This window comes from Balaenoptera acutorostrata, chromosome 2 (assembly GCF_949987535.1).
Source record: "Balaenoptera acutorostrata chromosome 2, mBalAcu1.1, whole genome shotgun sequence".
NCBI lineage: Eukaryota > Metazoa > Chordata > Mammalia > Artiodactyla > Balaenopteridae > Balaenoptera > Balaenoptera acutorostrata.
In genome coordinates, this window is record NC_080065.1 from 65204966 (window position 1) to 65217572 (window position 12607).

General features: G+C 36.5%; 1 protein-coding gene and 1 pseudogene across 2 annotated transcripts in view; both read right to left on the reverse strand.

Annotated features, from left to right (window-relative positions):
• Nucleotides 1-12607, reverse strand: part of AP3B1 (adaptor related protein complex 3 subunit beta 1) — a 258068-nt gene that overhangs the window by 123644 nt on the left and 121817 nt on the right. The gene's annotated exons all lie outside the window — the stretch shown is intronic.
• On the reverse strand, nt 6661-8924 carry LOC103002729 (52 kDa repressor of the inhibitor of the protein kinase-like; annotated as a pseudogene).

Here is a 12607-nt window from a genome sequence, read left to right on the forward strand (position 1 = left end):
TGAACATTTTCACCTAGTATAGAAAATTTGCTTTTAATAATAAATGAAAAAGCCAATGGCTATCATTAAGAGGTAGCATCACAAGAAGAGATAAGACTCTTTATGAAGTCCTTTTCTAATTCCTCAAATAAAGTCCTAATGTTTTCATTATAGTTTCACAGCTGTGCACAGTACGACTGTTAAGGAAGAAAGTGAGAATGAGGACCTTTGCACAGCTAGAATTTTATCACAATATATACCACCTTGAATTCCTTCAAAACACCCATTTCAAGAAATAACATAAAATTATTAAGACATCGCTAAGTCTTTCACCAGAAGGAGAATGAGGTCATCAGAAAACTTTAAAGTCAAGTATACATTTTCAAAATAATGTGATAACAGTATCATCTTTAAATTAATATTAGAATAAGTTTAGTAAGAGAGAAGAAATCAGTATACTTACATAATAAGTGTAAGTACTAAGTATAAGTATTGAGTAAAATACTAAATGCTATTACAGATCTATTCACGTAGTATGATAAAACTGATATCCTTACGTATACTGATTTCTGGAAAGAAAGAGGCTATTTCTAATGTTCCGAAGGTGACACTGCATTAGGACTTTACTCCCAATCTATTATTTTAAATTGGGCTAAAGAACAATAATTGAGTGGTACATTAAATTTTCCAGTATGAAGCAATTCAAGTTGCCTGCCATAATGAAAGGTACGTCTAAATAAGAATATATGGGCAACTTCAGATTTCAGTTATGCTAGATTTATTTTTCTTAAATATTTTATTATATATTACCAGTATAAAATTAGAATTCTATGACATATCACATCTCTTACCCCACTTTAAGTAATTTTCCTCTGGTTATACACTTATTTATTTATTTACTTCTTTGCAATTAAAAAGACAACCCCAAAAAGGTCTAAGAGATTGTTTATATTCCTATTCATTAATATATCAAGATTAAAATAATAATATTTAAATACTATAAACATTCATAATGCATACATTTAAAATATAACTCTTTAAAAAATTAAAAATCAGTAAGTTCTAAGGCTCACAATGAAAATCTCTAGGTGGGGGTGGGGGGGTGGGGCCAGGATCATATTCAGAGGGTCTAGAACTAAGTAATAAAATTTCTATTTCAAAAACATAGAAAATGGCAACTAAGGAGCCCGCCTGCCGCAACTAAGACCTGACACAACCAAATAAATAAAACACACACACACACACACACAAAAACATAGAAAACTTCTTCACAACAGGAAATAATATCACTATAAATATACTAATACCATTCTTTCCATGATGACATTAAAAAGCTTAGAAAACTGACAAACCCAATGCTTTTGTGCATTTGGCTGGAATCAGAATAAGATTTTCAAATTTCAGCCCTGCCTTTCTCTCCCAATTAAGTTATAAGACTCTTATTTGTACACCATTGATACTATGAATCCATGGCCACTATTTTCAAAGATTTGAAGCAACTGAAGAAAGAGCAAGTAAGAAAATTAGTCACTTTTTGTCCTCCATGGTCTTTTCAAACAGAACAAATAGGAACACGGAACTAAGGCCAAACTAATAACGCACATGTATGCATATAATACGTTCATTATGAACCTTTTTTTTCAACATTTTCGAAGACAAACTGGATTGTAAATGACTTTGCCTGATTCTTTATTCTAAATGCCCTGAGCAAGTGGTTAAGTGCACTTTTTAAACCTTCTACCAGAAGGCAGTTTCCACTGCCATTTTAACCCATTAACTTGCCTACAAAAACAAATAATGTTTCCTAGCTGACCACAACAGTTATAGAAAGACATCTAGAAAGATTTTACAGATCACTCTGTAAGCAGTTCAATTTAAAAGCTATTGTGTTACAATACCGGCTCACTGCACAATGCAACAGTGTAAAGTAAATCCCGCAAAAACATCGATTTTATTTATTTAAATTTGTCAAAGGCAAAATCAGTAGACATCTAAACAAACTGCATGCAAACAGCACATCAGACCCAATATTCTGCATGTGGACTCAATATGCATGAAAACCTAAGTGTGGATTAAGTGGGGATGGCAGGGCAAGTGTCGTTAACTTGTGAAATGGCAGGCGCTCATGAGGTACCTGGGCACGGGGCATGGAGCACATAAGGCACTATTTCAGTATCGCTCAGTAGTCTACCAAATAACATCTTTTAACTCTTCTTTTATAATGTGAAACCCTCACCTGTCCCATTAAAGATAATGTGAAATCCTTTTAGAACAATCCTCAGGTAGTGTGCATTTTATTCTGGAAGAACTTTGCTCCCAAAGCAGTATTTACTACAAATGAAGGATACTCCAAAGGATAAAATATTCACACTCAGGACAGTTGACTGCCCTATCAACATAAATTATTCAATATAAATGAATTTTAAATATAGAATTAATTTAAATTTTAGTTTTCAGATTTTCAACTATGCCACTTACTAAATAACAAATGGAATCAAAGTCTTGAATACAATAAAATCTGTGTTCTCTTTTTTAAAAAATTACATAGCTAACATCTAATGAGCTCCCACCATGTTTTACCGGCATTGTTTTTAAGTACCTTACCTGTTTTCTCAGTCAGTTATCACAAAAGCCCTATGAAGTAGACTCTACCATTATCCCCACTTGATATATGAGGAAACTGGGGCACAAAGGAAATAAGAAACTTGCCCAACATCTCACAGCTTGTCAGTGATGCAACTAGGACTGGAACTCCAAGTCTAGATCCAGAGTTCGCCATGGGCACTGGGCAGAGACAATGAGTGCGCTATATTCTAGGAAGAATACTGGCCAGCAAGGTAAGAAGACTGGTTCTGGTTCCTGACTGATCACATATATCATGGAGACAGACAATTTCACATCAATGAGTTTCCTTTACTCATTAATCAAACGAAAGTTTATTCCTTTGCACCTATTCTTTTGCCACACTGTGCAACGGCTCCCTTAAGGCCTCCTGCAGCTTCCCCAGAGCGAGCCTTTTTTTTAGGGCAGATCTAGGCCATCTTCTTGCCTATTCCCACACTTATGCACATGGGGCATTTTCGCACTTCTTTTTACCTCTGGTTTTATGGATAAGTAAGGTGGTCACGGTGGGAAGAGGTCTAGCTGTCACCTCGGTTCCTCCTCCTCCCAGAGGGTACATGAGCCCAGGATTTCGCCCTGATAAAGTGGCTTAGGTACTGAGGGAAAACATGCTCAATAGCGTCCTCTTGTCCTCTGACACTGGTCAGATTGGCTCTTTCTAAAATCCAGGGGGTCTAGGATTTAGGTCAAATAGGCAGAGATTCAGTAAGAAAGAGGTCTCATTTAAGGCTCTCAGGCTTAATGTTAGAATCACGTGCCCACATTTAAAGGTCCTCAAGTGCTTGGTCAGATTAATAAAGCCCACTTTCTTTTCCACATGGCCACTGTTCTGTGAATAGGTCTCTTGACTGGAGCAGAGATTCTGGGGATTCACTTCTGATTTGAAGCTGTTGTTGGCTACACCCCTCACCACATTCTTCTGGAGTAACTTGTGCCGCCAATCCCTGGCCATTTTTAGGGTTCTGCATCACAAACCGTCTTGCTTCTTTCTTCCTTGTCCCACTTCAAGCACTTCAGCTTCCTGAGGTATGTTAACAGTAAAAACTCATCACCTTTTCATTCTCCAAAAGTTCGGGGTTTTTTGCTATAGAATTGCATATCGTTTTTCTTATAATTATTTTAATCTCTTCTATATCATAGTCCCAATTTGTCTACTTTTGCTTTCTCTCCACCTTATCAGAATCAGGAGGGATTTTCTACTTTATTATCTTTCCAAAGGACCACATTTAAGATGTATTTATCAATTTCAACTATCTTTATTTGGTATTCCATTTTACACAATCATCTCTGATCCCTCTTAGGTTTCTATGCTTTCTTTCACTGTTATTTTTCAAATGTCTCAGGACAAATATCAAATTCTTTTATTTTTGGTCTCTTTACTTTAAAAATGGTGACAGTTACAGCTTTAGCCATGCCCCACACATTTTGAAATAAAGTATTTTCTTTTTCTGTGCTTTTAGGAAAGCCTGTATTTTTTTCTTTAAACCTTAATTTAAAAGTGTATTTCTTGGGCTTCCCTGGTGGCGCAGTGGTTGAGAATCTGCCTGCCAATGCAGGGGACACGGGTTCGGGCCCTGGTCTGGGAGGATCCCACATGCCGCGGAGCGACTGAGCCCGTGAGCCACAATTGCTGAGCGTGCGCGTCTGGAGCCTGTGCTCCGCAACAAGAGAGGCCGCGACAGTGAGAGGCCCGCGCACCGCGATGAAGAGTGGCCCCCGCTTGCCGCAACTGGAGAAAGCCCTCGCACAGAAACGAAGACCCAACACAGCCATAAATAAATAAATAAATAAATAAAATTAAAAAAAAAAAGTGTATTTCTTGCTTCACAACTGCTCTGGTACCATTTTAAAATATTTAATTCTTATGTTATTGCTTAAGGTTAAAAAATATAAAAGCTTTAAGTTTACTTTATGTCTAAGGAAATGATTTTTTGTAAATGTTCTATGGATACATCCATAAAAGTGGGTATTATCTGCTCAAGAGATATAAGATTTTAGCCATATTTACTATATCAAGTATTGATTCTGTTATTTAATTTCTCTATGTCCTTACATCTACATCTTACTTAAAAATCTATGAGGTATATCTAATTCGAGACAAGCATATTAAAGTCACCCACCAAAACTGTATTTTATCTATTTCTCCTTGCATTTCCAATAGATTTTTCACTTACATATTTATTTGGTTGCCATATTTTTTGTGCACATAGGTTTATGTTTCTTAATTTCTTTGTAAATTGGGCCTTTTTTTTCATTTTATAATGTTCCATTTTATCCTGTTAAAAGTCTTTAATTAATTTTAAATTCTTGTTGATATTCACTTAACGTCTCTTTCCCTATTTTCTTATTTTCAACCTTTATCACTTTGATTATGGTGTTTTAATTATAAATGGCCTCTATCTGGCTTTTGTTTTTCATTCCAATTTGAAAGTCTGTCTTCTAATGAGAGAATGCAATCCATTCATATTCAAAATAGGATATATTTGATTTTTACTCTTCCATCTTACTTCTTGATTTTAACTCTTCCATTTTAATTTTTAAAAATTTATTATTTACTTTACATTTTGGTTTTCTTTTTTTCCTTTTGTGAATTTGGAATTCCCACCACATTTTGTATTCCACTAATAGTTACCTTCTATCTGACAAAAACAGAAAAACAAGCTGTGCTACATAGATTCATAAGAAAGTATGTACTTGGCTAATATTCCAACAACTGCCGTAGAGAAAGTCGATGCAATCAAACATTTTCCTGAGCCCCACACAGGGACATGATCAAATACAACAAATTCTTCTTCCAAGAAAGTCTGTGGTTTGCTTGATATGGGTCTTATATACTGCCACAGGTTTCATGTATAAGCAGCTGCATTCACCTGAAAGCCCTAACACTCCCTCGCTTTTGCCTCTTCCTTTCTAACAAGAGCAGAACAAGCTTAAAAGCACAAGTTTTAACTAAATTCTGCACAAGATGATGGGGAATACAGAACTCCACATTCCTATTTCTTTCTCATAACCAGACAAACATTTCTCCATCATTCTTTATAAACAAGGAATTAACTATTTTCCCTATCAAAACCCACTGTTTTCACCCCAAGATAAGCTATTTTCACCTTATATTTTTTTTAAACAAAATTCACATTTTATTTAGCTTGAAATAAACTATACAAAATTGATTTTCTTCACCAAAAAAAAACAGCAATATTTTCTGTATTATTCCTAGATAAACTACAACACACTTATTTTTGTAGTTTTTCTAGGTTTTGCTTGTAAATCAAGATGAGGCAGTAGATACAGTCTTGGAAAAAACCCAAGAAAACAAACAAATCAGTTGTCAGTATCCATGGCCTCTGATCCTGTCTTGACCATGAAACAGAAGTGTTCAAAAAGCTTATGAAGATGTAGGCTCAATAAAGGAATGTAAACAGCAACAACCAGATGTGGAACAACAATTGCAGGCTCTTCCATTCAAACTTTAACTTGTTCCTTTAACTTCATTTGATAAAGACAAAATCTACACTGAAATTCTTGTTTGGTGAACTCACCTATTTTTCTTACAGTCTGATAATTTTCTTAACTGTCCCTTACAGATTTTTAATAGCATACTTAAAACTCCTACTATTCAAAGGTCAGTCATGAGCTTCATTGTAACGTTTTATAAAATGTATTCCTTCCTCCCATACCTCCTCAAAATTTCTTTCTTCAAAGAACTGATAACTCAATCCCTGACAACTGGATCCACAGCAATAAATGTTATGTCTAAAATGACTTAACTAATACAATTCCAAAGTGCCATTAGCAGAGATCACACAGAGTGTAATGTGGTACTTTCAATGCTATCTTCTGGAAGAACAGTTAGGTCTCCAAAGCATGGGACTTCAAACGGGCCATTTAAACAGGCAGATTATCAATGACTAATGTACTTAATGGGAGGCCTACAGATCAAGATATTCAGTGATTAAGTGGCCTACGTACACCTTACAACTTTTCTGTAAGATATTTTCAAATTTCTGACAGACTTTTTTCAAATATCAAATATAAGAGAAAGCCTATTTTAAAAGTCTCTTAGGTATTTTCAATGGTTTCTGAATTATCTGTAGGGAGCTCTGACTTACTTGTATAGAGTTTGATATATGTATCCACCATTAAATCCAAATCGTGTTTTATATCAAAATTTATGTTAAGCAAAGCCAAGTTACTTGACCTTTGGTCTGTCAAAGTGTTCCTCAGGTATGCTTTGAGACGATTTCGCCCATTTTCATAGCATTCATTCTCAACCTTCGTCACAGGAAGAATACATAGGACCTTCAGCAATGCATAAACATTAGGGAAAAACTTGATGTCTGGCAGATGAAGGGCTTCATAAATAGTGGATGGAAGTTCTATATCTTTCCCTCTGTGTTTCCACTTGATTCTCCAACAATGCAGCTCAGCAGAGAGCGTGTCAGGATTAGGTAAGTCACTTCTGTACATGTCAGCATGATGCTCCTCTGATGTATTGAATTTAAGCTGTCCCATGACAGAGGGTACCAGAGAGAAGCATTTAAGAGCTTTGAGGTGCTGTTCTGAGAATATATCTTTCAGTTCCTGAATAATGTGTTCCACTGTTGGAACACTTAAGAGTTTCTTTATAGTAACTCACAGAAGTTAGCTGAGATTTCAGGTTACTGTGCTGAGCTCTGCGAAATTTCCCTGGGAGTTTCATCTGAATATCAAGTTTGGTTGCCAAATTTGTGGCTTCCTCAAACTAAAATTCATGATAAACTTCGATATTTTCCATCACTTCATTTAGTGAATGCAGCACGGCAGTCAAACTACTGGCTGCAAAGAAGTTGCCCCTGAAGATTTTTCCCAAAGGCTCTTGTAAAAGATAGAACATTTTTAAGAACAACAATGGTAACGATGAAATCAAAATCTGTCACCGCACTACAGAGTACAAATGCTTGGCCAGCTATATAGTTATTCCATCTAACATTTGCGTCACTAATTATACCATCTAAACACAAAACAAGTGCTTGTAGGAGGTCCACTAAGATTCCAAACGCATCATGCCTGCCTGTCCACTGAGAATGGCAAATTTCCTTCAGTTCTTTGCCCCTTTCTTCACTGTTCTGAAAGAGGACAGAAATTACATTGTCAAGCTCTAAAAGCAGTTGTGGTGATTGATGGAAAAAAGAACAAATTTCCTCAATTGTTCCTAATGCGACAGATACTCCCATAACAGGCACTGATTTTGCCAACCACGTATTTAAGGCACAGGAAGAGCAGCGTGTGTAGATAGCTTGGGGATATTTCTCTAAAAGTCTAGAAGCAACAACTTTCACTTTGGAAGAAAATACACTGGACACAATGTAAGCCTGGCCATGACAGTACTCCATGTTTAATCCCCACTTCTCAGTTATTGTAGTGTGAAATTTCACAGCCAAAATTTCTGCATCGGCTTCATAAGGCAGGAAGCCCACAAATTCCTCTCTCAGGTTGTGAGCTTCGTCAACAAACCTCACCAACACAGGCAGGTGCTCTTCCCCTGCTATGTCCACCACATCGCCAGTGACGATGGAAAAGAAGTGAGAGTCTCTCACTTCCCTGAGGGTTTCTTCCCGAATGCAGCTCTCACAGATCTCTAGCATCTGTTTCTGCTGTGTTTTTGAACAGAACGATGTGTTCACTGCCGTTGTCTCAAAGCGCTTTCTCAGAACTGATCCGGCACTCCAGCAGTGCTTGAAGGTTATCAGGAGTAAAGAGACCTTCTGGGATTTCATCAGCTTCATGTCCATCCAGAGGTATGTTCTGTTTCCCCATAAGAATTAAAATTCCAAATAAAGATTTTAAGTATTCTCTGTTTTCCTTCTCTTCAAGGGATAAAGGTAAAATGTCTTCCTCCTACTCTTCACCCCCTTCTTCTGCACTGGGGTTCTGAGCATTGCTGTTGTTTATTTCCTTATGTTTTGGTTCCTGTTCAGAAGTTTCATCAATTTTCTTCTGTTTCAGTGTCCTGATTTCATCTTCACTCAATTCTTTTATTCGGTTTTTCTGTGTCTGTGTGGATTATTCAAATGGTTGGTAAGATCAAATATTGTTGGTATTGCATTATCTCGAAGAACTGCCCTATAAGGACTAGTTCTACGGATCATATAAGTCTCAAAGTGTTTGGCACACAATCGGTAATGTTAAATTAGTTGATCAGGCGTTTTAACTTCTAAGTCGGCTCTCCTACAATTCTCCACTAACTTCTGGCATCTGGCTGGATCCCATGGGAACCTGAAAAAGGCCAGGTCCGACTGCGTGCTCTTCCGCGTGCAGCTGGGGGCCGTGCAGAAGCTCCGCATTGTCGTCTGCTCGCAGGCCGGCCCAGCCCTACCCTTCCCCTTCCTCAGGCAGCCAGCCCGCCCGCCCGTCGGGGCTGGGGAGGGGAGACAGGCCAGTGTGCCAGGAGGTGGGGGGGCACCTTACTACTTATTAAACACAAGATGAGGATACGAAAGTAATTTCACTTCTCTCCCCTCTCTTCCTCCCATGACACCTTCAAAACACATTTATTCCACCCCAATCCCATCCTACCCCTAGATTTTCTAAGATTGTTCAATATTTTTAGTTCCAGATTATTAGAATTTCCCTTATATTATGATTATGGCCCTTCTTTTTCAAGAGTTCTCAGCACTTTTGTTAGACATTCCTAGTCTATCTTTATACATTTTAATTATGTGTATAAATATATACATATATTTGTGTATCTCTATTCTTTGATTTCCCCAATCTAGAGTTCACTGTTGTGGTTCATTAGTTCTTGCTTAGAAAAGTGTTTCTTACTAGATGATGTAACACTTGTCTAAAAGGTATCTAAATACCTGTAGGAGTATTTGTGATTGTTACAATGACTAAAAATACTACTGAAATTTGATGCTTGGTACACAGGGATGCTGGATGTCTATCTCAGTAGACTTGAGGAAAAGGTTTTACCCTCTTATCTCCCATCAACAGATCACTGACAAATGATGTCAAACATTTGTTCCACATATGGGCAAATATGAACCAATCTAATGTCTAATTTCTCAATGATTTAGGGGAATCAAAAGGAAACAACAATAAAGTCCTGGCCAGGTCAGTGAGTAGGCAAGTGAACTGAATACAGAAAAGAGAGACTAGAAATGGAAAACAGATCTATCATGATGTATTGGTTAAGAAAGCAAACCTACTAGCTATGTGACCTTAGGCAAGTTACTTAACTTCTCTGTGCCTCAGTTTTCTTTTATATAAAATATATAGAATAGAACCTACCTTTCAGAGTTGTTATTAACATTAATGATTTATATTTTTAAGGTGCTTAGAATAGTGCCTGGCATATGATTAGCACTAGAGGAGTTATGTTAAATAAATTAGTAAAATAGAAATGAAGCAACAAGGATGCTTACTAAATTCAAACCTTATCATTAAGTCTGTCTCCCTCAAAAACTTTAAATATAGCCATGATCATAATTACAGCTTACACGAAGCTCTGTTTTAAGTGTTTCAAATATGTTGACTCATTTATTCCTCACAACAGATCTATAGTTATTAGTACTACGGTTCTCATTTTACAGAGAAGAAAACTGGAGCAGGGAGAAGTGAAGTATTGCTTAAGATCACAAAGCTAGTAAAAGGCAGAGACTAAACTTGAACACAACTCATCTGGTTTTCAAATCCACTCTCTTAACCTCTCATACACAGTCTTTGTAATAAGTCCTGACTTTGATGATTAATCAACAATAACAGTAGATATGAAGACAAAGAACAGTGGTGAGAATGTGGTAGAAGATCAGATGCTAAGTGACCCCGTGAGTATTATTCTTAGCTTTAAGATAAATGTGTAACTGCCCTGCAAGCGTTAATAACACTCTGAAGGAAAGAAAACTTTGCCACTAGAGAGATTAAAAATTAGTCCTGACTAGTAGGCTCCAAACCCAGCCATCTATTACCTTTAACTATACAAATATGATCCCTCTGAACAGACTCTGAGCATAGATTACCCCATCTTCAAACAAGGAAGAAGGGTGACCCTTGCACAACACGGGTTTGAGCTGCATGAGTCCACTTACACGCAGATTTTTTTTTCAAAAAACATACAGTCGCAGGTTTTGCATATGCAGATTCAACCAACCTGGATCAAAATTTCCATCCCCGGTTGGTTGAATCTGTGGATGCAAAACTTATGAATATGAGGGCTGACTGTAATATACTGCCCCCTCCTTAAACTACAACCCCTCTAGTTATAGAACATTAGCTGTCAAACTAACCAACATTCAAGGGACAGGCAGAGTAAAAGACAAACACAATGGAGAAGAGTTTGAAGAAAAACCAGACAGAAGCAATGGAGAGAATGTCTCAAAAGTGAAGCAGTGGTCAGTGAAACCAAATGCTAATGAAAGATCAAGAAAGATGTGGACAGCAAATTATCCACTGGACTTAATAAAAGGAGATAGTCAATGACCTTGCAAAAGCAGTAGTGGAGTGGTGGACAGTCAAAATCAGACTGTGATGGGTTGACGAGTTGAAGGTAAGGAAATAAAATTCTTTTCAGGTAATTCTTCCCAAAACTTTAGTTCTACAGGAAGAAGAGAATGAAATAGGACACAAATAACAATAACAGCTAACATGCGGTGCTGTGTGCCAGGCAATGTTCTAAGAGCTTTACATTACTTAACTAACACAGTACTTTCAATAACATAGGTTCTTTTACCCTCACCATTTTATATTGGTGGGCAAAGTGATGGGCAAAGTGAAGTATAGCGATTTTAATGTAAGGACATGTAATGTGACAGAGTAAAAATTAATATTTATTTTTAAATTTAATGTAATTTTTAAACAACTTCAGATGTATAGAAAACTTGCAAGAAGAATAAAAAGAATTTCTGAATACCCTTCACCCACATTTCCCAAATGTTAACATTTTACTACATTTGCTCTAGCTTTCTACATATACAAACACATTTTGGTTTCCAGATCACTCAAAGTTGTAGATATGCCCTAATACTCTGAAATACTTCAGTGTAAACTTCCTAATAAAAGGAATGCTCTTATATAATAAACACAGTAGAATTATTTAAAAACCAGGAAACTGAACAGTGAACCAATACTATTAACTATTCTAAAGATTTTATTGAGATTTTTCCAATTATCCCTATAAAATCCTTTATAGCAAAAGAAAATCCAAAATTATGTTACATAGAGTTGTCATATCCTTCTAATCTCTTTTAACCTGCAAAAGTTCCTGAGTTTTTCTTTCCATTTTATGACATTAGCATATTTAAAGACTGTAAGGCAATTATTTTGTAGAATACCCTCATTTGGTTTTGTCTCATGATTAGATTCAAGTTATTCACTTTTGGCAGGAATTCAACAGACTTGATGTTTGGTGTATCTTATCAGAAGGTACATAATCCCATTTCTGGCAATGATAACTATGTTCATTTGGTTCAGGTAGTATCTGCTAGGCTTCTCCGTTGTAAAGTCAAAAGTCAATACTTTGCTCTTTTAAATTAAGAATAACTTATGAGGTTATTTATACCTTAAAACTGTGCAAATATCCTGTTACTACTCAAATTTTCACCCCCTAGTTTTCAGCATTTGTTAATGATTCTCACGTGAATCAATTACTGTTGTGATGGCTATTCTAATTCCGTCCTTTGTTCTTCTACAATTATTAGTTGTTTTGCATTGTAAGGAAGAACTTCCCTTTCTCCTTACTCATTCATTAATTCATCCATTCAAGTGTGGATTCAGAGATTCTTACCCTATTCAATAGGTTATAATCCTTTTACTATCATTTATTTTGTTGCTCAAATTAGCCAGTAGGGGTTCCTTTAAGCTGGCTCTTGTATCTTTCTGACACGTCTCTACCATTCTGTGAGCACTGTCTTGTTTTTATGGCCCAACAAGATGTTCCAAGATTATCTTCTTCTTTCCTTGTCCTAGCTCAGAAATCAGCCATTTCTCTAAGGAGCCCTGGTTCCTTTAAACGCTGAATGGAATTTAA